Source organism: Canis aureus, chromosome 11 (assembly GCF_053574225.1).
Source record: "Canis aureus isolate CA01 chromosome 11, VMU_Caureus_v.1.0, whole genome shotgun sequence".
NCBI classification, from domain to species: Eukaryota; Metazoa; Chordata; class Mammalia; order Carnivora; family Canidae; genus Canis; species Canis aureus.
The window spans coordinates 22402206-22425999 of record NC_135621.1 but is presented as its reverse complement, the minus strand read 5'-3'; the positions used below and the strand labels follow the sequence as shown (position 1 = coordinate 22425999).

The following is a 23794-nucleotide window of genomic DNA, read 5'->3' as shown; positions in this document are numbered from 1 at the left end:
TGTGGGCTGCAAGGTAACCGCAAGGACTGCTGGGCGCCACTTCCTGGTCCCAGGGACCGGGAAGGACAATGGAACACACGGGACAGATCTTGCTAACGTGGTGTCCCGGGAAAGGCCGAGAGACACCACGGTTCCAGTCACACGCGGGTCAGGAGCAGGGCCAAACTGCGTGTTTAGGAATGTACACCAACAGGGGAAAGATTCAGGGACGGCAAGGGGATGGCTTGAACCAGGTCAGGAGGGGCCCTGGGGAGCAGGACATGTCCACTCCTCTGCAGGAGGGGTGCTGGGCGTAGGCTTTAGGATCATGCGTCGAACTCTGCACACGTGCTTTCCACACCTTCCCATATGCATGCGTACTATGTCCACAATGTGGAAGAACAGGGATGGGGGTAAAAATGGGCTACAGCCGGTGATATGACGCAAGGACTCCAGCTACTTGAGCGGAACAGCACGCATCCCAAAGGGCTGGCATCTTGGAGGAGTGATGTTTCTGCCACTAAGTCACTGTGTGACCTTCTCCAGGGCCTGAGTCTGGAGGAGATGCTGGAGACAAGAGGAGTCTAGATTCCTTGCTTTGTTGGAGGATTATTGAGGCTGCAGAGGGGTCCCTGACCAGCTCAGTCCGCGGACCGTGCCACTCTTGATCTCAGGGTTACGAGTTCAAGCCCCCATGTTGGGTATGGAGATTCCTAAAAAAAGAAAGAAAAAAAAAAAGACTGTGTGAGGAGGCTGGCACAGGCCTGGCATGGGTGCAGCTCTCCTAGGGGCTAACCTCTCCTGCTGCCATGTCATTGTCACTGAGCACCAGGTCATGCTGTCTCCTCACGGCCTCGGTGGTCATGGCTGAAGGCTTCGTGCCCATGCCCCTGCTCATGGGAAAGCAGAGGCTGTGACTTCCATCCAGTTTCCCGGGGGGAGAAGAGGGGTCTGTGCTAGGGCCCGGATCCAGTCCACCCAGTGTGTTCACAGAAAGTGACCTGAGGTCGCATGCCTGGTGGCCTGTCTTTACAGCACCATCTGTGGGGCTGTGTCTGGCTCATTGCCCTTGCCCCTGGGGGTGGCTCCAGGCAGCAGCCTCTCCTCCCTTCCCCCAGGTACCCACCATCTCTGAGGACCGACAGGCCACTCGCTGACTCTGAGGCCCTTCAGTGGGGAGAGGAGGGTCACACGAGGGCACAAGGACTTGGAGGTCCGCAGTGATGCCTGTGCCGGGAGAGGCTGCTTGTCTAATGCTTTTTATTCTGGAGCTCCTGCCCCTTCACAGGCTCAGGGGCGCAGGGAATGTCATTGACATTTTTATTTTGCACACGCCCCTGAGATGCTTCACGCAAAGTGAGAGCTTTATATATTTTTAAAAGATTTTATTTATTTATTCATGAAAGACACAGAGAGGAGAGAGAGAGAGATAGAGAGAGACAGAGACAGGCAGAGGGAAAAGCGGCTCCATGCAGGGAGCCCGACGTGGGACTCGGTCCCGGGACTCCAAGATCATGCCCTGGGCTGAACGCGGCGCTAAACTGCTGAGCCTCCTGGGTTGCCCAAGTGAGGGCTTTAAAACAGAAAATTTGGGGATCCCTGGGTGGTTCAGCGCCTGCCTTTGGCCCAGGGCGTGATCCTGGAGTCCCGGGATCGAGTTCCGCATCGGGCTCCCTGCGTGGAGCCTGCTTCTCCCTCTGCCTGTGTCTCTGCCTCTCTCTTTCTCTCTCTGTCTATCATGAATAAATAAATAAAGTCTTTTAAAAAATAATAATAATAAATTAAAAAATAAATAAAACAAAAAAATTTTAAGGCAGAAACTGTGAATCTGTGTGAGGGGATGGGGTGACTGGGTGATGGTCACTGAGGAGGGGGCACTTGATGGGATGAGCACTGGGTGTTATACTACATGGTGGCAAATTGAATTTAAATTAAAAATACAATACAGTAAAATTAATTAATTAATTGAAAAGAAGCTGTGAATCTCTAATGTTGTACATATTCTGAAAAGCCTCTCGAAATACTCTTTGCTAGGGGCTCAAACCAGAACCCACGTGAATTCTGGAATCTGTTCCTTACACACACACACACAGAATCCCAGAGCCAATCTTCCAATGGTGAGGAGGTAAAAGAAGACGCCCCAGTGGTGGAAGCCGAAAAGCAAGTCTGGGCTGGGACCCCGCTTTGCTGTCTTTTTGGAATTCAGAGGGAAAAACCTCTTGCAAACAGAGTTGGTTGAGCTCCTCTTCCCTCGTGTCTGGTGGGGTTTGACGGGTGAGAAATCCCAAAAGTCAAAACATGGGACACAGAGGAGACCCTGGGGCACCTGGGGGCTCAGTTGGTGAAGCGTCTGCCTTCTGCTCAGGTCATGATCTCAGGGTCCTGGGATCCAGTCCCACGTCAGGCTCCCTGCTCAGCAGGGAGTCTGCTTCTCCCTCTCCCTCTCCTGCTCCCTCTGCTCGTTCTCTCTCTCTGAAATAAATAAATGAAACTTAAAAAAAAAAAAAAGTATCTCTTGCCTTACCCTTAAAAAAAAAAAAAAAAAAAAAAAAAAAAGAAAGAAATGCTGCAATCTCTTTCAGGCTCCCAGGCCTTTGGACTAGGGTTTGGGGCCCCTGGGTGAAGGTCCTCCTGGAAGCCTGACTCCCTCAGGTTACTCCCTGAGAGGCCAGCACCTGACCCATCTGCACCAGGCCCGCCTCGGCTGCAGGAAGGTTCTGGAAGACTCTGGAAGTCCCACTCTGCAGACTGACTGGAAGCACTGCGGGCACAGGTCTTGTGTCCCCAGCTGCCAGGGCAACTCCAGGGAGCCTGGGGCCCCACCCATGTCCTCCTGCACACTGAGCAGGTCTTGGCAGGCCCACCTGCGTCCGCTCAGGCTGCACTGGCCTCTAGTGGCCGAGCACGGTTGCTGCCCCACTGAAGACAGGGTGACTGCCTCCCTACCTGCACAGGGCCCCCCCAGGGCGCCATCAGGGAGCAGATGGCCAGATGGCAACAGGCCCAAGTGCAGGCCCATGCGGACACAGCTGCTGCAGCCCTGAGAGCTTACCCCTGACAGCCCAGAGTCCGGCCTGGGCCACACAGCCTCCTGACCACAGCCGGGGGCTCCTGGGCCTCTCCACAGGTTAGGGGGGGCCCCTCTCCTTCTGCTGGACACATGGTACAGTGAGGCTCAGAGTACATGGCACATGGCAGGGGTGGGGGGTGGTGAGGCAGGTGCTGGAACTCAAACACCTCGGGTCTGGTCACCAACCCCTGAAGAATGACCTGTGCTGGCAGACCAGGAAGGGCCCAGTCCAGTACCCGAGCCCCTGCAGGGGAGGGGAGCAGGCCGTGGGGGGCTCCCCAGGACCAAGGAAGGCCTCCATAAGCAGGGATGGAACCCAGGAGAGCCTGCTTCGGCTTGGGCAGGGGGGACGCAGGTGCCACCCTGAGGACTCAGCACTTGGCCGGCCTGCTGGGTAGTGGAGGGTGGAGGCACCTGCTCCTGTCATTTCCTGCTCCCGTCACACACACCAACATCTTGAAGCCAAGGTGGGGAAGCATGTCATCTCTCGTGATTATTTTTCCCCTCAGCATAGCTCCCTTCTTTTTTTTTTTTTTATAGATTTTATTTATTTATTCATGAGAGACACAGAGAGAGAGAGGCAGAGACACAGGCAGAGGGAGAAGCAGGCTCCATGCAGGGAGCCCGACATGGGACTCGATCCCGGGTCTCCAGGATCACGCCCTGAGCTGAAGGTGGCCCTAAACTACTGAGCCACCCAGGCTGGCCCCTTCTTTTTTCTTCTTTTTTTTTAAGATTCTATTTTACACAGGATAAAAGTCACCCTTTTAAAGGCCTACAACTCCGTGTTCTGTAGCGTATTTGCAATGTTGTGGAACCATCACAACGATCCAATTCCAGAACGTTGTCATTGCCCTGTAAAGAAGCTGATGCCATTAGCGGTCTCCCCCAACCTGCACACTCCCCCTGCCCGTAGCCACCCATCTTCTCTCTGCCTCTGTGGACATCTCCTGTAAATGGGATCCTACAACCTGTGGCCTGCTGGGGCTGGCTCCTTTCACTGAGCATCCTGTTTTCAAGGATTCCCCCACAAATCAGGACTTTGTTTCTTGTCATGGCTGCCGGATATTCCATTGGGCCAATATACCACGTTTGCGTATCCATCCATCACCTGGTGAGTATGTGGGTTGTTTCCGCCTTTTGACTATTTTGAATGACCTCCCTTCCTTTTAAGTGGAGGACGAAAAGGCAAAAAACAAAAAAATTACACGCAAAAACCCCTAAAAAATTTGCATACAGGGGATCCCCGGGTGGCTTAGTGGTTTAGCGCCTGCCTTCAGCCCAGGGGGTGCTCCTAGAGTCCCAGGATCAGGTCCCACGTCGGGCTCCTTGCAGGGAGCCTGCTTCTCCCTCTGCCTGTGTCTTTGCCTCTCCCTCTCTGTGTCTCTCATGAATAAATGAATAAAATCTTTAAAAAATAATAAAATAATTTCTTAATAAAATAAATTTTAAACATTGCATACAAAATCTGTTTTGAAAAAAATTTTTTTAAGATTTTATTTGTGCCCCCAGGTGGCTTAGTGGTTGAGCATCTGCCTTCGGCTCAGGTTGTGACCCCAGGGTCCTGGGATTGAGTCCCACATTGGGCGGGCTCCCTGCAGGGAGCCTGCTTCTCCCTCTGCCTCTGTCTCTGCCTCTCTCTCTCTCTCTCTTTTTGTGTGTCTCTCATGAATAAATAAAACCTTTTTTAAAAAACAAACAAATAGGGATCCCTGGGTGGCGCAGCGGTTTAGCGCCTGCCTTTGGCCCAGGGTGCGATCCTGGAGACCCGGGATCGAATCCCACGTCGGGCTCCCGGTGCATGGAGCCTGCTTCTCCCTCTGCCTGTGTCTTTGCCTCTCTCTCTCTGTGTGACTATCATAAATAAATAAAAATTTAAAAAAAAACAACAAAAAAAAAAACAAATGGGGATCCCTGGGTGGCTCAGTGGTCTAGTGCCTGCCTTCGGCCCAGGGCGTGATCCTGGAGTCTGGGATCGAGTCCCTGGGCATCGAGCCTGCTTCTCCCTCTGCCTGTGTCTCTGCCTCTCTCTCTCTCTGTGTATCTCTCATGAATAAATAAATAAAATCATTTAAAAAAATAAAAAAACAAACAAATAAAAGATTTATTTATTTGAGAGAGAGTGTGCATGCACAGAGAAAGGGGGAGAGCAGGCTCCCCGCTGAGCAGGGAGCCGGACACGGGACTGGATCCCAAGATCGTGGGATCATGACCTGAGCCGAAGGCAGATGCTTAATCGACAGCCAGCCAGGCGCCCCAAAATCATTATTTTTATGTTTGGACATTGTGACCCAAGCACATTGTCATTAATGGCTTACAGGGGACTTTCCTGGGGGACTTTCCTCGGTCCCTGCTAGGTACAGGGAGGGGCACTTCTGTCCCAGGTGGAATTGGCAGAGTGAGAAGCCAGTGGCCTCTGCTTGTCCACCGTACCCTCCAGCACCTTCCCTGTGGGAAGATCCTCCCCCCCACCAGCAGCCACGAGGCAGGGGGTACTCCAGGGAACCAGTACACTGCTCCTTCCCTTCTGCGTGCACACATGCATTTATTCCCTCCTTCCTTATTCCCTGTTCGCTGTCCGTTCAATGGCATGGCTAACACAACAGGCCTCGTGGAGAGGCCATCTGTGTGGGACAATACCGACAGTAAACACAGGACACGTTCCATGCCAGGAGAAGAAAATGGAGTAGAGCAATGGGGACAGAGCAGTGGGAGGGCTCTTTGAGGCGAGGTGATCTGGAAAGGCCTTTCCAGGTGACGAAGGGGCCCGAGGACCATCTAGGAGAGGCACAGTCGGCGTAGGAAAGATAACAAGTGCAAAGGGCCTGAGGCAGATGTGGGTGTGCTGGGGGTGTCGGAGGCCACTGTGCGTGGAGGACAGTGAGGGGCGGGGGGTCACACCGACCGCAGCCAGGACTTTGGTTCTTTTTGTGCGCCTGATGGGAAGACCTGAGACAGATGAGCGCAGGAGACACAGGGATGCAGGCCTGAGCCTTCAAACCATCACTCTGGCTGATGGGAGGTAGATTTGGAAGATCACGGCCACGGTCCAGGGTCCAGCCCCCCTGATGGGACTGCTGGGGTTTGGAGGGGAGTCAGCAGGACTTGCCTTTGGAGTAAAAGTGGGGTTGGGGGAAACAGAGCCACCAGGGCCCTCCCTAGCGACGGGGCCCAAGCGACGGGACCCCTCTGGCTCTTACCCACCTGCACACGGGCTCCTTCCTCTGACTCCATGTGGGAGCACATGCCGGGGCCTTCTTCCTTGGAGCAGTTTTGTCTACAGAAAAGCCTTCAAGGGGCAGACTGAATTTTTAGTGAGAAGCGCCCCCGGGGGTATGGGGAGGCAGAGATGGAGAGGCCCCCATGTCCACCTTGGGAAGTTCCCACCTGCCCGTGGTCTTCTCAGAGGGAAGAGGGTGACCTGGGAGGCACCTCTCCTTTGTTTCTCTTGCTCAGCTTGTGGGACATTCTCAGGGTGCAGGGGAGATGGGCACGTCGTGACCGTGGGCAGGCATGATTTCATTAGTGACTCCACGGGAATGGAGGAGACCCAGACAAAGTAAGGAAAGTTCCTAAAGCCTAATTATAGCTTCTTTAAAAAAATTTTTTTTAAGATTTTATTTATTTATTCATGAGAGACGCAGAGAGAGAGGCAGAGACACAGGCAGAGGGAGAAGCAGGCTCCTTCCACACCAGGGTGGCAAAGCCTAGGAGCCAAGCTGTCCCTCCTCCCCTGCATTTGTCCCCTTCCCAGGAGGGACCTTGGTGTCCTCATCTGAGAGAGAAAAGCGTGCTGCAGGGAAGGACGCTACACCCGGGAAGGATTGGCTCCTGTGAGCCGTGCCTGAAAGATCGCTGCTATTTTTGCCATCGTCATGAGGCAATGACTGCTTGCCCCAGCTCCTCAGCACTCAACACCAGAGTCCAGCCGCCTGCCATGGGCACGTGTTGGAAACACTACACAGGCCTCCTGGCTCTGGTCACCCAGAGGAGCAGGGAAGGACAACTAGCTGCTCAGAGGACAGGGGAGGTGGAGCCGGCCAGCCTAGGGTGCTTGCCCAGGACCCTGAGTCTGAAGGAACCGGCCACCTCTGTCCATCCCCCAGAGCCTGGGGGTGGGTCATCCAGACTCCGAGGGAACCCCAAATTCCAAGAAGCATGGGAACTTTGGCCATCTGGCAACTGCGGGTGGCTGGGGGGGTAGTCTAAGACCCCTCTGGGCCCTGGGGAGCCACCAATGCCAATGGGCTCCTGGTGCCCAGACCAACCAAGGAGGAAAGGCATCCCCTCATGTTTCCACCCCAAGGGAAACTCTTTTCATACAGAGGTCACTGAGATCCCCAGGGAAAGAGCTGGCCTGAGTCCCTGGAGGCTCCTGGAGTCACCCGGGGGAGGTAGGGACACAGCCCGTGTCCTGGGTCCCACCCAGGCGGCAGGCCAGGCCCGGGGCCCAGCAGCCCTGCCGGCAGGGGAGGGCCCACTGAGGGGCAGGGGTAATGAGTCACGCATTACTGGAACTCAGTGTGCGTGCTGAGACCTGCAGCTCGTCAGGGAGCGTGGCCCCTGCCCTGATCAAAAGGAAGAGGATGGGTGAGGACACCAGGAACAGGCAGGAGCCACCGGGCTTGGCTCTGGACACAGGAGGTGCACCCGGGAGGTGCCCAGGGCGCCAGGAAGCTAAGGACTAAGGATGGCAGATCCAGTCACATCCGCGGCCCGCCGCCGCCTGCCCCCAAGGGGACGGGGGCGGGGGGCGGGGGCGGACAGGAGGACGAGCCCTCGGCTCCTGCAAGTTCCAACTTTTGTCAAAACCGGTTAATGGGCTGCTTTGCAGGATTCGAGGCCCATGTGCTTCTCTGTGCACCAGATTTGCGCATTTGCTGGAGCCCCCAAAAAGTGGCCATGGTGTGCTCTGTCCCCCCTCGCCCTGGGCCCAACGGACGGCGGGTGTTTCCTGGGGCTTCTGTCCTGTGGCCCGAGGAGGCGGGCGGGCAGGGCCAGGAGCCCCGGGCAGGGAGTCAGAGGCCTGGCAGTGCCACAGGCGGTGGGCTTGGCCGCCTCCCTTTTCTCTGGGCCTCGGTCTGTACCCGATGCCTGTGGCTGACAAAGCAACACCCCCAGACTCCGCAGCTCAGAGCAACACACGGACTCTCCTGAGGGTTAAATCGAATCGTCAGCAGCACCACATCGTTCTTGGGGGCTCCCGGGGGGAACCTGTTTTCTTGTCTTTCCTGACTTCATGAGACCACCTGCCCCCAGGGCCTCAGCCAGCAGCGGCCTTTCTCAGGTCGCAGCGCCCTGAAGCCACTCTCCTGCCCTCCACGGTTCAGGACCTGGTTAGACTGGACCCACCCAGAGGATGGAGGGTGATCTCCCCATTTCAAGGTCAGTGGGTTGGCAGTCCCAGTTCCACCTGCAACCTTAATTCCTCGGCTGCAAACAACAACACAGTCCTGGGCCTGGGAGATCAGCAAGTGGTCATCCGCAGGGGGGACACTTCTTCGGCTGCCATGCAGGGGCTGAGCTAGGGGCCTCTGCGGGGAAGCCCCACTCATGCGGCCAAAGAACGGGGCAGTGCTATCCGCAGAAGCCCGAAGCCTCCGTTCATCAGCAGTCACTCCTGACCAGTGTGCTCCTGGGAGAAAAAGGAGGCCTTTGTTCTAGAGCAGAGGCCGGAGCGTTCCCAAGGCTGGCCTCTGAGGGATGCCACTGTGACCCCCAAACCCTCACCACACGTGTACAGATGGGAGGGTGCTACATTTCACCTGGGCCACACTCACTCTGAGCACCTCCTGGCAACCAGCTCCGTCCTAGACGTGGGGCCCATCCAATGCCCTTGCTGAGTTCAGCCTACTGGACACATGCTAGTCAAAATACTGTTGGATAAAACCGCGGGACACGGTCATCCAGAGAGAAAGTGTTGTCTCCCCGTTGTGAGGGAGAAAGGTGTCTGAGAAAGCTTTCTGGGATAGTCAGGCCTTGAAGCATGACTAGGAGTTCACCAGCTAGACGGGAATGTGGAATTCTAGCTGGAGGCAACAGAACACGGTGTGTGTGTGTGTGTGTGTGTGTGTGTGTGTGTGTGTGTGTCAGGGTGGGTAGAGAGTATAAGCAGGTCAGCACTACTGAGGGTGAGACGTGGGGAGCAGAGGTTGGGGATGAGGCCAGAGGCAGGCAGGTGCTGCTTAAGGAGTCTAGCCTTTATGCTACGGGCGCTGGGGATGTAGAGCTGTAGAGGGACATGGACAGGTCAGGGGTGGTTGGGAGAGTAGCGAGGGTTGGGAAGGAGATCGGTGGACTAGCCCAGATGCACTAGAGGTGGTGCCCAGAAAGCGCAGGTGCAGACAGCAGAGCCAGGCTGAAAGGATGTCTGCTCACATCCACACAGGAGGCCTGTGAGAGGTGAGGGCATCCCAAAGCCCCACCAGGGGTTTCCTTGGAGCAGGGAGGAGGTGACCTGCCCCAGGCATCCATTCCCGGAAGACTTCTGCTCTCTCATCTTTCCATAAACAGAAATTACAGCATTTGAGAGTCACTCCTTTGACAGGCACGTTGCTCAGCAGCCCACTGTGCAACAGAGCTCCCCGGGGAGGCCAGCTGGGTGGTGGCAGGTAGAGGACTGGACCTGGCGGGGCAGCCTGGGCCCGGGTTCCAGTCCTGTGGCTCTCCGGCTGCGCACCCAGGGAAGAACTCCATCTCTGTCTCTTCCACCGCGAGGGTGTTTGATTTGGCCTTTGCCAGCTCCGGCTGAGAACTCACCACCGCTCAGCTCCACTGCCTTGCTGATACCCCTGCTGGGGAGCTTCACCCACATGGAAGGGGCTCACAGAGCCCGGGCAGCCTGCTGAGGGACGCACAGTGGGAACTGGCTTGAAGCCTGTCTCTCCCTGTCACCCCGGAGCCCAGGACCCCTCTGAGAGCTTTGCAAACGGCCAGCGTGGTGAGATCTCTACCCATGGCTCACCTGCCGCAGGTTCTGCATGAACCAGGCTGGAGCCTCTCTGGTCCGGTTTAGCTCCGGTTGCTGGGAAATCCAGGCGTCTGGTTCAGGGCTCCAGACAGAAGATATTTAATGACAACGATCATTTCCCTTGAGAATTCGCAACCATCGCAGAGGATCTGAGCAAACGTTTCTGCAAAGAAGACACCCAGATGGCTCACAGACGCATGAAGAAATGTTCAACATCCCTCATCATCAGGGAAGTGCAAACCAAAACCACATGAGATGTCCCCTCACACCTGTCAGGGTGGCTAAGATTAAAAAAACAAGCAATAGCAAGTGTTGGTGAGGATGTGGAGAGAAGGCAACCCCCGTGCACCATGGGTGGGAATGCAAACTGGCGCAGCCACTGTGGCAAACAGTATGGAGGGTCCTCAAAACAATAAAAGTAGAGATGCCATATGATCTAGTAAATCCACGGCTGGGTATGCACCCAAAGAAAATGAAAACACTCATCCAGAAAGGTCTCTGCACCCCTGTGTCTATTATTTACAATATCCAAGAAGATATGGTGGCCGCCCAAGGGAGATGAATGGACAGATGGATAAAGAAGATGTGGTGTGTTCGTACACAATGGGGTATCACTCAGCCATAGAAACAATGAGATCTTGTCCTTTCCAGCAAATGGATGGACCTCGAAGATATTACGTTAAATGAAGTCAGAGAAAGACAAATGCCACATAATTTCACTTTTATGTGGAACCTTAAAAACAAAACAAATGAGCCAACCGATTTTAAAAAGCAGAAGCAGAATCGTAGCTGCAGAGATCAAACGGGTGGTTGCCAGAGAGGAGGGGGGCTGGAGGGAGGCGCAAAATGGGTGAAAGTGATTAAGAGGTAGGTACAAAGTTCCAAGAATAAAATAAATAAGTCCCGGGGACAAGAAGTACAGTGTGGGGAATACAGTCAGTAATATTGTAATAACCGGGGACGCCTGGGTGGCTCAGCGATTGAGCGTCTGTTTGTGGCTCAGGGCCTGACCCCAGGGTCCCGGGATCGAGTCCCACATCGGGCTCCCTGCAGGAAGCCTGCTTCTCCCTCTGCCTGGGTCTCTGCCTCTCTCTGTGTCTCTCATGAATAAATAAATGAAGTCTTTAAAAAATATATTGTAATAACTGTTTATGGTGACAGGTGGTGACTACACTTCTGTGGTAAGTATAGAACTGTCGAATTGCTATTTTGTGCACTCGAAACTAATAGAACATTATATGTCAACTCTACTCCATTTTAAGTTAAAAAGATACAAATTGAGAATTTGCAATCACAGGTCTGCTCCCATGCAGTCCTGAAATTACATGTACTCTATCCCCCTGGACAAGGAAATCCTGAGTAAGAAATTAAATTGAGGGACCTCTAGGTGGCTCAGGGGTTGAGCATCTGCCTTCGGCTCAGGGACCGAATCCGGCATCGGGCTCCCCACAGGGAGCCTGCTTCTCCCTCTGCCTGTGTCTCTGCCTTTCTCTCTCTCATGAATAAATAGGTAAAATCTGAAAGAAAGAAAGAAAGAAAGAAAGAAAGAAAGAAAGAAAGAAAGAAAGAAAGAAAGAAAGAAAGAGAAAGAAAGAAAGAATGAAAGAAAGAAAGAAAGAAAGAAAGAGAAAGAAAGAAAGAAAGAAAGAAAGAGAAAGAAAGAAAGAAAGAAAGAAAGAAAGAAAGAAAGAAAGAAAGAAAGAGAAAGAAAGAAAGAAAGAAAGAAAGAAAGAAAGAAAGAAAGAGAAAGAAAGAAAGAAAGAAAGAAAGAAAGAAAGAGAAAGAAAGAAAGAAAAGAGAAAGAAAGAAAGAAAGAAAGAAAAGAAAAGAAAGAAGAAAGAAAGAAAAGAAAGAAAGAAAAGAAAAGAAAGAAAGAAAGAAAGAAAGAAAGAAAGAAAGAAAGAAAGAAAGAAAGAAAGAAAGAAACTAAACTGAGACAGACCCAGGGCACCTGGGTGGCTCAGCTGGTTAAGCGTCCAGCTCCTGGTTTCTGCTCTGGGTCCCGAGATAGAGTCCCGCATCCCTGCATCCCTGCATCAGGCTGTGCATCCAGTGGGGAGTCTGCTTGAGATTCTCTCTCCCTCTCCCACTGCCCCTCCCTTCCCTCTCACAAAATAAATAAATAAATCTTAAAAAAAAAAAAAAAAGTCCCCCCTTGTGATTTACAGAAGCAAACAGAAGCTTTCTGGAGGAAAGCATCCCAGTTTAGGCCTTCAGGATTCCTACAGATAAAGCAGCATCCAACATAAACTCACAATAAAAAGATGACAAAACCCAAGGAAACAAACCATCATGACAAAGATTTAGATGCTCAGAACTTCAAATGTTTGAGTGTCTGAAATAGAGGAAGCCATAAAAAATGATATAAAGAAGATGATTTAAAAAAAGGGGTGGGGGAACAGGGGTACCTGGATGGCTCAGATGGTTGAGCGTCTGCCTTCAGCTCAGGTCCTGATCTCGGGGTCCTGGGAGCCTGCTTCTCGCTCTGCCTCTGCCACTCCCCCTGCTTGTGCTCTCTCTCCCTCTCTGTGTATGTCTCAAATGAATAAATAAAAAAAATCTTAAAAAAAGGGAATAATATATGTCTAAAAATTGGAAAGACCAGGCACATTTGGAGAAAAACACAAAAATCACTATTACCAATGAAAATATATTCTTTGAAACTCTAACCTCCATGCAGTAAACAGCTGAAGAGAGAATCAGGGAAGGGGAGCGTAGGTCTGGAGGAGATTTCCAGGAGGCAGCACAGAGAGACAAGGAGACAGAAGGCACGGAAGAGGGGTAAGGAGGCCCGGAAGAGAGAGGGAGAGTCTATGAGTAGGTGTCCTAGCTCCAGATCTGCGGGGTGGGGGTGCTCACTGGAGGAGGGAGAGGTCGCAGGCTGTCCCAGGCAGAGCAAACGTGTGCGGTGGCCCTGAGGACCTCACCCAAAGCCAGTGTGCTAGAGCCCTTACCCGGTTGGTGGCCTCATGTGGGGCGATGGCGCTGGGGGGACAGAGGTCCCAGACCCTCTTCCTGCCCAACAGCAGGATGTCCGCTGGGGAGCCAGCTGCAACGAGGGGGATGGCTGTGTAGGTGCTTGGCCTGCTCCATCCCTCCTTTGACTGCTAACTGCACCCCTTCTCCACTCCCCACTGACCCCAGGTCAGTGGTCCAGGTAGAGCTGACCCAGCCCTTCACACTTCAGGGGTGTACGTATGACCCTGGCCACCTGTCCCACAACTGAGGAGGCCTGGATCTGAAACTTTTGTTAGAACATCTGGGCAGGGATCCCTGGGTGGCGCAGTGGTTTAGCGCCTGCCTTTGGCCCAGGGCGCGATCCTGGAGACCCGGGATCGAATCCCACGTCAGGCTCCCGGTGCATGGAGCCTGCTTCTCCCTCTGCCTGTGTCTCTGCCTCTCTCTCTCTCTGTGACTATCATAAATAAATAAAAATTAAAAAAAAAATTTTAGAACATCTGGGCAGAGGAAACCTGGGGCCACTGACAGGGGAGAATGTTAGCCTGGGACAGCCATTAGATGGGGACAACACAAAAGAAACTGAGCCCTTTGAGCCCTGGATCCAGCCGTGCCTGAAGAACACCCTGGGCTCTGCAGTCACAGGCACGAATAACACATTTCCTTTACTGCTTAAGCTGGTCTGCATGGGTTTTTCTGTCACACACAACTGCCTGCTTCATCAGGAAGCCCCAAGGCTGGGGACCCCATGGAGACCCCCGGCCCGGCCCAGAGGAGGTGACAGCTGCCCCAGGCCTTGAGGGCGGCATCAGAGAGAGCCGGCAGCGGAGGGGTGTGCCCAGGCAGGCTGGCGTGGGTGTTGGCGGGCTTCCCGGGAGTCAGTGTAGCTCACTGGGCCGAATCCCTGCCCAGGCAGGCCCCAGGCCCCAGCCTGGCGCTCAGCAGCACCTTAGTGTGGCCTCAGGCCTTGGTGAGGGCTGGTGCCTATGGAGGGGATGATGCTACAGAAGCCCCACGTGGTGGGGGGCAGGCCGGGCCTCCAGGGGTCTCACCTCACGGGTGATGTGCAGAGCCCCAACCTCAGGAGTCAGCCACGGTATGGGAGTGGGGCGGAGTGGGGAAGCCGTCAGCCCACCCTTGTCCCCCCCACCAGACGCCAGACCCCAGACCCCAGCTTGGCCAGTGCCATGGACGCCCCCCACCCCGGGGAAGTGCCAGGCAGGTGCAGCGTGCGGGTCACCCGAGTGGGTTTCGGTGCCCACCAAGCCGTGTGGTGAAGTCACTTCAGACCCTTGGTCCCAGCAGACACAGCAGCCAGCATGGTTCCGACATCTCTGCCTCTCTCCGCGCCTGTGTCTCTGCCTCTCTCTCTCTCTCTCTCTGTGTCTCTCATGAATAAATAAATAAAATATTTAAAAACATATATATTATTTATTTATTCATTGGGGGAGGCAGAGGGAGAAGCAGGCTCCATGCAGGGAGCCCGACGTGGGACTTGATCCCGGGACCCCAGGATCAGGCCCTGTGCCGAAGGCAGGGACTAAACCGCTGAGCCACCCAGGGATCCCCATCCAGGTACGTTTTAAATCCTTGTCAACGCTAACTCCTGAGACTTGTCCCGAGGCTGAGCCCCGCTTCACAGGCGAGGACGCTCGGGCTCCAGCAGGCTGGGAACTTGTCCAGAATCACAGGGCTCTAGCCCAGGTGGCCCCTCTCAGGGTCCGTGCTCTTAGCACCCCCACCACTGCTTGTCCTTGCCCTGGGGCCCAGGGGTGCAGTGAGGCCACCGGGGACCAGCAAGGCGAGGGGACTCGCCAGATGTGTGGCAGCCGATGACCCAACCCTCCTGCCTCCTCTTCTGGCCCTTCCCTCCTACAGACAGGAGGCCGGGGCTTCAGACCTCAGAGGTCCCTGGTTCCCCAGGTTGCTTTGGAGGCCGCAGGCAAGCTCTTACCCCGCAGAGGTGGGGCCCGTCTGGGCCCCTCATCCCTCCTCTTGGTGACAGCCCCGTGGGCAAGAGTGGGAAGCTGAGCTGGGGGCTTGTGGGTGTGTTTCGGGGAGAGCTGGCGGGTGGGTTCAGGGACAGGAGCTGGAGAGAGGCAGTTTGGGCAGAGCCCTCAGCCTCCAGACCAGGAGGGTGGAGAGGACGCAGAGCTGTGCCCCGGTACTGTGAGGTCAGAGGGAGACCCTGGCTGGGGAGGGCTGTGTGGGTGGAGGTGCTGGCTCCCCTGCTGATGGGCAGGGCAGGCTGGGGGGCGGGGCTCCAGGGGGACCTGGAGTCCTGTTCAGGGCTTCAGTCCCCACCCTCAGCCCTCTGCACCCCACCCAGCACTGTTCTCCTGTTTAGGGGAGCCCTGGTGCCCGAGTGGGAGTCCAGGGCAGCAGGTGGCTCAAGACCCTGAGGGAGACCTCCTCCAGCCTCGCTGGCAGCAGAGCAGCGGGCAGCCCCGTCTGACACCACGTGACAGTGCCTTGTGGTCACAGGACCCAGGCCCACCCACAGACAGCAGAGTGACGGCAGCTGACCACTTGGATTCACCCCCTGGGACCCCAGCGGGACATCCCAGGGAGAAGGAATGTGGAGGGAATCTCCTGGAGAGCTGAAGATGCAGAGGGAGGCCTGAGGACTGGGGGAAGGTATGGGGGGAGTTGGGAGGGCCTAGGGCACTTTGGGAGACCTTGGGGATCTGGGGTCTGGGGGATTTTGGGGGGGCCTTGGGGTCTTGGAAGACTTTAGGAAACCCCCAGGTCCTCAGGGGCTGAGGTTGGGGGGGGAGTTGGGGGGTTCTGAATGGACTGGAAGCATTGAGAAGCCTTGGAGGGCTGTGATGGGTCTTCAGGGGCCTTGGAGGGGTCACGGGGGTCTTGGGAGACCTCAGGGGTCTTGGGAATTTCTGGGGCCTTGCAAGATCTGGAACGTCTTGCGAGACCTTGGGAAATCTTTGTGAATTTAGGGGGCTGTGGGGGGCTTTCGGGGACTCGGAGGGGCCTGGGAGCTGTTGGCAGGCCTGGGGAATGGGGCAGCCACCCAAGGGCCCAGGTTGTGCCAGCAGCTGTGGCCCGGGCACATAGCTTCACCTCTGGGGGCCCCGGCTCCCCTCTGGGTGATGGGAAGATCCCAGCCCCCCCACCAGGTCTGTGAGATTGAAATGAACACAGTGACAGGCCTGTCCCTCCCAGACCCTTCTTGCTGTCACATCCGGACCCTCTGAGGCCACAGCTCCCCACACACTCCCCCTCTGCATGAGCTCACTTCCCATACCCACCGAGGCCGGGGGTTACCCAGGTGTTTGGGCAGGTGGGGAATGAAGTCCCATCACACAGCCCCCCGCGGGAGGCGTTGCCCTATCTCCAGAGTTCCTCTCACATGGGACCCCAGCTGAGGTGGATTAGCTTTGATGGCCTCTCCAAGGCCGTGGAGGCTTTCCAGCCAGGGACGGACGTGACCAGGATGGGCTTGGCCCTTCAGGAGGATGACCCTGGCGGCTGGGGTCCTGGTGACAGCTGCATGGCGGGGGGCTGGCAGGAAGTTGGACCTGGCCCCATGGGTGGTGCAGGCTCCTGCCCTCCCAGCCACCCCCTGTCTCCCGCAGACCCATGGGGACCCCGCCTCCAAGCCTGCACCACGGGCCTTTCCTGTTCTCTCCATCCCCAAAGTTGAGCCTCGGTCTGGGCCACTGTCTGCCCCGTGGACAACACCAGAACTCTCTAATCAGTCCCCTGTCCCCAACCCTGGCCTGGTCCCTCCAGATCTATCCTTCTCCAACAGCCAGAGCGGTCTCTGTAAAATGCAACCCTGCCCTCCTCAACTTGGGGCATCTCCAGCGCTCTCCCGGCCACCTGCCCGCAGCCTCCTGCCCCTCCTCCTGTCCCCCAGAAGCCCAGTCCGGGTGGGGGCCTCGGCTGCTCAGAGCTGCCCGGAGCCCTGGCCTCGGCGGATGCAGGAGCTTGTGCCGGCCTAGGTGTGGACGGCCCACTGCTTCCTTTGCTGGGAAAGCCAGCTGGGACATGCGGCTGCTGAGCCAGGATTTGGGGGAGGGGCTCTGCTTATGTCGGGGTGACCACACTGGCCTCCGTGCTGCCCGCCTGCGTCCCGCATCCTCTGGGCTAGGGTTGCCCATCCGGGAGGTCTGTGGGGGCTGCCAGAGAAGGTTCCCCCAGCCGGCGAGGGAGGCACAGGACAGGCCTCTCGTCAGCCCTGCGTCCAGGCCCATCCAGGTGCTTGGGGCTGACCGGAGCCCTCAGGGGTCGGTGCTCACCCCGCCAGGTACTGTTCTGAGGGCTTTAGAGAAGCCAGTGCACTTGCTACCCCATGAGGTAGGCGCAAGCGCTCTCCTGATTTCACAGAGGAGGAAGGGGGCACAAAGAGAGAGAAAGGTCCCGCGCCCTGGTGGCTGATGGAGCGGGAATCAGACCCCAGTCGGCCTCCAAAGCCCCCGCAGGGCTCTGTCCCCATCAGGCCACTTGGGCTCACCCTGGTCCCCCCCTCCTCCAGTCACTGTGCTGCCTTTCAGTTCCTTGAATGTCTTTCCCACCTCAGGGCCTTTGCATGGGCTCTTCTTTCTGCCTGGAACACTTTTCTCACTGATTGTCTCATTCCGGGGTCTCGGTTCAAATGTTCCCTCCCCACAGGAATGGCTGGGGCTGGGAGTGAGGTGCCCTCCATGGATGCCTTTTGTGCCTTTTGAATATTGAACGATCTGATTGTATTACCTACTGTCTCAGTCAGCCTGGCCGCCTTCAGAAATGCCACAGTCTGGGTGGGGGTGGGAGCGGGGGGGTCTCAAACACCAGACATTGTTTCACACGGTTCTGGAGGCTGGAAGTGTGAGACCAGGGTGCTGTGGATTCATTTCCTGGTGAGGGCTCTCTCGTTGGGTGTGGACGGCCGCCTTCACACTGTGTCCTCACGTGGCCCTTCCTCGGTGCTTACTATCCAGCGGCGGAAAGATCTCTCTCTCTCTGTCTCTGTCTCGTCTTATAGGGCACTAATCCCATGAGGGGCTCAATATGAATGGGGGGTACCCAAAATTCAGTTCATATCACCTACTCAAAAATGATCAATTTAAGAAATTTGGAAAGTCATAAGACTTCACACTTATTAGGATGGCTATTATTTTATTTTTATTTTTTTGAGAGCGAGTGAGCAAGAGAGAGAGAGAGAGAGAGAGAGATTCGTAAGCCCATATTCGTACATCGTGAGCAGCGTTATTCACAATAGCTGAAAGGTGGACACAACCCAAGTGTCCGTCAACGGGTAAACGAAATGCGGTCCATCCACACAATGAAATATGATTCGGCCTCTAAAAGGGAAGAAATTCAGGGCTTCTGGGTGGCTCAGCGGTTGAGCATCCGCCTTCAGCTCAGGGTGTGACCCTGGGGTCTTGGGATAGAGTCCTGCATCGGGGTCCCTGTAGGGAGCCTGCTTCTCCCTCTTCCTGTGACTCTGCCTCTTTCTGTGTCTCTCATGAATAAATAAAATATTTAAAAAGAAAAGAAAAGAAAAATCTGAATGGACAAATGTCACTGTTACAACATCCTCCCAAAGTGTACAGAATGAGAGAAAGTAGGAAAATGATGTTGGAGAAGCCTGAAAAAGGCACCCTCAGCCAGGTGATCGAGGTCAACATCATGGGGACCCATCAGGTTGACAGCTCTTGCCCAAAGGGATGGGATGAGGGGCCCTGGGCTTCTGAGGCCTTCCTCCCCAAACCCATGACCCCAGTCCAATCCCGAGAGAAACACCAGGAAAATCCCAGTCAAGGGACATCTACAAAAATGCCCAGTCCTCCTTGAACCATCAAGATCGGTGACAACGAGGAACGAATGAGACACCATCACAGCACAGAGGAGCCCAGGGACACACGACCAATGACTGTAACATAGTGTCCTAGGTGGGGTCTCAGAGCACAGATGTGTATGAGGTGGAAATAAAGTCAGTCTGAACCCAGCATGGACTTTGGTTGACAACGGTGTATTGACACCGATTCGCTCATTGTCAGAGATGCAGTGGCCCCATAGGATGACATCTGGGGGCACTGGGTGTGGGGGACGAGACAACTCTGAAGAATTGTTGCAATTTTTCTGTAAATCTAACTCTTCTGAAAAAAGTTAAAAAAAAAAAAAAAAAAGAAATCAAAAGTCTCAGTCTGGACAGACCTTCCTGCACCAGGAAGTGGTCCTGCCCTCCTTCCGGGCCTGGGCACCCATTCATTCCCCGCCGGTACTCAGAGCCCCGGGGCCTCTAGCAGGGGGCGAGTGGGCCGGGCACCCCTTGAGCCCCCAGCGCCTGGCATTTCCCGCACCCCAAAGGCCCTGATCTAAGACCCCCCCAACCCCTGCCGGGGCCCCGTGCCAGGGAGCTGGAGGAGAGGGCATGCACTTGACCCTGTGTGAGCGGGATGGGGTCCGCCATCTCCAGGACCAGGGAACACTTTGAGGGGGACAGCGGCCTGACCCCTACGTCCCACCACCCTCTCCCATCCGCCTCCCCTCTCTCCCTCCCTCTCTTCCTTCCTCTTCAATTGTCTGTTGGTTCCCCAGCAAGACAATATAATGAAATTAGCTGCTGACCTTCGATTCCTTCTCTTTCTTCCTTTTCTCCATAATCTGATTCAAAATCACATATTTATGTCTAGTTAACACCTGCAAGGTGAGCAGCAAGCTGACCTTTCCTACCCCCTCTCCATTCCTCCCCAGGAGCCACCCCGGTTATTTAATTCTGAAGATAAACCACGCTCAGTGCTGCTCATCAACCCTTATCCTGCTGTCTCTCCATTTCCACTTTCCGGCGCTATTTCACTAGCAGGTCGCGTCCCTCGAGTCTCGTCGGAACAACAACCCGCCACCAAGAGCAGTTTCTCTGCATTGACCCCGAAGGCCGTTTGGGCTGGACCTAGGCTCCCGTGTTGTTCCTCAGGTCTGGGAATCCGCCCTCTGCACGATGCATGCCGTCAGCAGTCACCTGCCATCTGCTCGTGCTTCCTTGTAAGTGAAGGAACTTTCTCATCCGGGTGTCCAGAGGATTTCCTTTTCTTTTTCTTTAAAATGCAGTGGCTGTACTTGCGGCCATCTCAGAGTTCGTCATTCCAGGCCCGTTTATTTTTAATTTTCAATTTAAATTTCAGGAATGCCTTTTTGAATTATGGTTTTGGGGTTTGCTCTGGCCCACTGATCTGGCTTTCTCATCAGGGGAATGCCATCAATCCAATGCTAGATCTTTCCTGCCGGCCTTCCAGGCTCTCTTTCCTCTAATCCCTTCCTTCTCTCTATTTCTTTGTGATTTAAAGGTTATGTTGATTCCTTCGTGGGTCCCTGTCAATTTTGTCTTCATTCCTGGAATTACATCATTGTTTTGTGACATCTATCATTTTCTTAATCTCCCGGCCTTGATTGGAAGCAGCAGGCCCCGGTGCTCACCGGCTTTGCGGGCACGTCTTTCTGACGCACTTTCATATTCTGCGCAGCGAGGTCCCACGGCGTAGGCCTGTAGCCACATTTCAAGGGCTCCATGACCTTGTGTGGCGACTCCACTGGACTGTGCAGATACAGAGTAATTCTGTCATTCTAGAAAGTTCCATGGGACAGAGCTGGTCCGTAGGATCATCACTCTCTACCTTACTCTCTTGTTCTTAGAACAACCTCCAGTAGGGTCCGACTGCGGCCCTCGACCAGCCTACCCTCACAATCCCTCGGGGCTCCCCTGTGCTGGTCACCTCGGTTCACAAGCCCCCAGCAACCCCCCACCATGCCTGCTCAGCTCCGTAGGCCCAAGGACAGAGAGGGCTGTCACCCCTCCACCACCTCCTCCCTCTGGCCTGCCTTCCCTCAGATGTCCACCTTGGCCTGAAACCACCTCCTCCAGGAAGCCCCCAGCCCCCAGGCTGTGGCAGGTCCTGCCTCTGTGCTCCTAGCCCCACTGACCACTTGGGCTGGCACCCCAGGGACGGATCTTCCTCCCTGTAAGAAGGTCTACGAGGGCCAGGTCGGACAAATGTCGGCCTCTGCATGGTTGCGGAGTAGGTGAGGGGTGAGAAGGAAGGAGGCTTAGTCACCACTCTGCAAAGTAGGAAACTGAGGCGCACAGCTGGGAGGGTCTTGCCAGGGTCACACAGCAGGTAAGACAGTCCAGGTTAGCTGACACAGCTTCCTGCCACAAGGAGGCAGAAGGCAGGGCTGCTGCGGGGGGAGATCCTGGACAGGAGGTTGGGGGGACCCCCAGGGAGGCCCCCCGGGAACGTGGCGCCGGCCCCTGCACTGCCGCCTGCTGCCACGAGGTGGCACGCTCCGTTGGCCTCAGCAGCCAGAACCCGGAGTTTGGCGGCAGGCCCGGTCCCAGGCGGGCGGGCTGGGGGTCTGCACTCTTCGGCCTCCGGAGCCTGGCCCAGCCCCGCCAAGGAGCCCCCACTCGGCAGAGAAGGCAGTTTCCCAGGGCCACCGGCCGGGACCAGCCCTTCACACCTTGCATTGATCTGTGTGCTAATCCCGCCCAGAGCTGCTCCTTCTCCCCCTTCTGAGCCCCTGAGGCAGATCCTCTCAGAGCAGCGCTGGGCCCACGGCGGGCGGTCCATTTCTTCCTGAAAAGCTGTTATTGAGCTGATGGTGCCTCTGACCCAAGAGCATTTTAAAGTCAAAGGAGTGTGCAAATAAAGGGCAGGGACGCCTGGGTGGCTCAGCGGTGGAGCTGGAGTGTCTGCCTCAGGGCGTGACCTTGGGGATCCAGACCCCCCCTCCCGCATTGGGCTCCCCGCAGGGAGCCTGCTTCTCCCTCTGCCTGTGTCTCTGCCTCTCTCCGGGTCTCTCATGAGTAAATAAATAAAATCTTAAAAAAAAAAAAAGCTTCTGGGTGTCTTCTGACCACTCCTCCACGCAACATTGGCTGAGCACCTACTATGTGTAAGGCGCTCCCACGTGCTCAGGTCTAAACGTGTGTCGATTCCCACAGGACATACAGAACCAGGGGAACCTCGGGCCCCTGGATGGCCAGGCAGGCCCTGCACATCCTGTTCCAGACCTTTCCTCTGAGGCCTCCCCCACCCACAGCCTCCCCTACAGGCTGCCTTTTACCTCTTCAGTGGTAGAGACCACAGCTTCGTGGAGGGCGTTTTACTTCTTCATATCACAGACGAGGAAACAGGCTCAGAGGGCCCGGTGGTGGGTCCAAGGACGCGGAGCCGAGGGCATGTGCACGGTGGTCCCGACCTTCCGTGGGCAGGGCTCTCACGGTCTCGGGGGCTGGGGCCATAGCTCAGAATCAGCAGCTGGGAGGAGAGCGGGTCCCAAGAGAGATGTTGGGGGGGGTGTCCATGCTTAGAGTCCGTGGGGGCAGCAGCTCTGAGGCTGGTGTCCAAGGGGCACCTGGGGGAGGGTGGCCAGGAGGAAGGGAACACCAAGGAGCTCTGGCCCAGAGCTGGGGTGAATGAGGAAGCCCCTATGGCAGTAGGCTCTGGCTGTTAGGGACCTCTGGGCAGGCTGGCTCTTCTAGAAGAGTCCAGGATGGACAGAGTGGCCCTGTAGGAGCAGTCAGGGAAGGCTTCCTGAATCAGAGGGCACTGGAACATGGGTGTGCCTGAAAGGAGCACGTCTGTGGGAGTATGAGAGGTAAGACGGCTGGAGAAGAACCAGCGATCCCGTTCCCAGGCTTGCAGAGGGCAGTGGTAGGGCCCTGCTGCAGGCCAGGCCCTAGGCTGGGGGGCTGGACGGGGTCAGCTGTGGTCCCCGTCCTCACACAGAGCACACAGAGCTCAGGCTGACCCGGGAGACAGCCTCAGAGGCGAGGGCCATGCCCCGGTCTTGGCGCTGGGATGGGGCAGCCAAGGCCCCTGGCCGGCTGAGCAGACGCATCCCTCGGTGGCTGGGCCCTCTGCATCTCTCTCCCTGCCTCTCTCACCTACGGCTCTGGGCTCTGTCGTCGCACCTCCAGGTCTCCGGGCCCCTCCTGTGATTGCACCAGGACGTCTGCGATGACGCTGGACCCGTGTGGGTAATCTGGGGTCATCTCTCCAACCCCACGTCCTTCGCTCACTCACATCCACCAAGTCCCTTCTGCAGGTAAGGCAATAAGGCCACTGGCTCTGGCAATCGGGGCCTGGGCGTCTAGGGGGCCCGCTCTTCCTCTCATCCCTGTGTACGATGAAGTGCTTAGTGCTGTGAGCAAAGTGCAAGCAGGAGAGGAGGTCAGGGTGGATCTCAGAGAGGAAGTAGCACTTGAGCAAGTGCCCGAAAAGGCCTCGAGGGTGGAGCTGTGCAGACCTGGGTGGCAGCACGCAATCAGAAGGGGCAGCAGGGGGCCGTGTGCCCGTGAGTGGCCTAGTGGGTGCTAGGACTTTCAGTCAGAGAAGCCGGGGTAGCTGGGGGGCAGGTGGGCCTGGCAGGGTCTGTATGGGTCCCACCTGCCCTGGTGTGGAGGTAGGGGTGGGGTGAGGCGGCTCTGGAGTACGGATTCCAGGGGCGCCTGGGTGGCTCAGGTCATGGTCCCGGGGGCCTGGGATCGACCCCCGCGTCGGGCTCCCTGCTCAGCGAGGAGCCTGCTTCTCCTGCTCCCTAGGCCGTTCCTCCTGCTTTGCTTTCTCTGTCTCTAATACATAAATAAAATCTGTTAAAAAAAGAAATGAAGTGAGGACTCCAGGCCCCACTGGTGGGCCCCAGGTGTGAGGGCCGGTGGGAGCGGGGTGCAGCCAGCCCCCCCAGAGAGTGCTGCCAGGCACGGTCAGAGCATGGCACAAAGGGAAGCGCGGGAGAAGTTCTGAGGGTGGAGGGATTCGGGGAGGGTGTGCTAGTGGTGCAGAGCTCCGGGGAGTGGGGGGACGGGCACAACC

The 23794-nt window shown here is 56.0% G+C and overlaps 1 long non-coding RNA gene across 4 annotated transcripts; it reads right to left on the bottom strand.

Moving 5' to 3' along the window:
• Nucleotides 1–148: 148 nt before the first annotated feature.
• Nucleotides 149–23558, bottom strand: LOC144323519 (uncharacterized). 4 transcript variants are annotated; one of them, XR_013388929.1, is made up of 4 exons: nucleotides 22867–23558; nucleotides 22044–22237; nucleotides 10014–10182; nucleotides 149–692 (listed from the first exon to the last, which is right to left on the bottom strand). It is a non-coding gene; the product is annotated as an uncharacterized LOC144323519 (long non-coding RNA). The 4 variants fall into 4 exon arrangements; XR_013388928.1 differs by lacking the exon at nucleotides 149–692 and adding an exon at nucleotides 6645–9893; XR_013388930.1 differs by lacking the exon at nucleotides 149–692 and adding an exon at nucleotides 6645–9890.
• Between the last annotated feature and the right edge of the window lie 236 nt (nucleotides 23559–23794).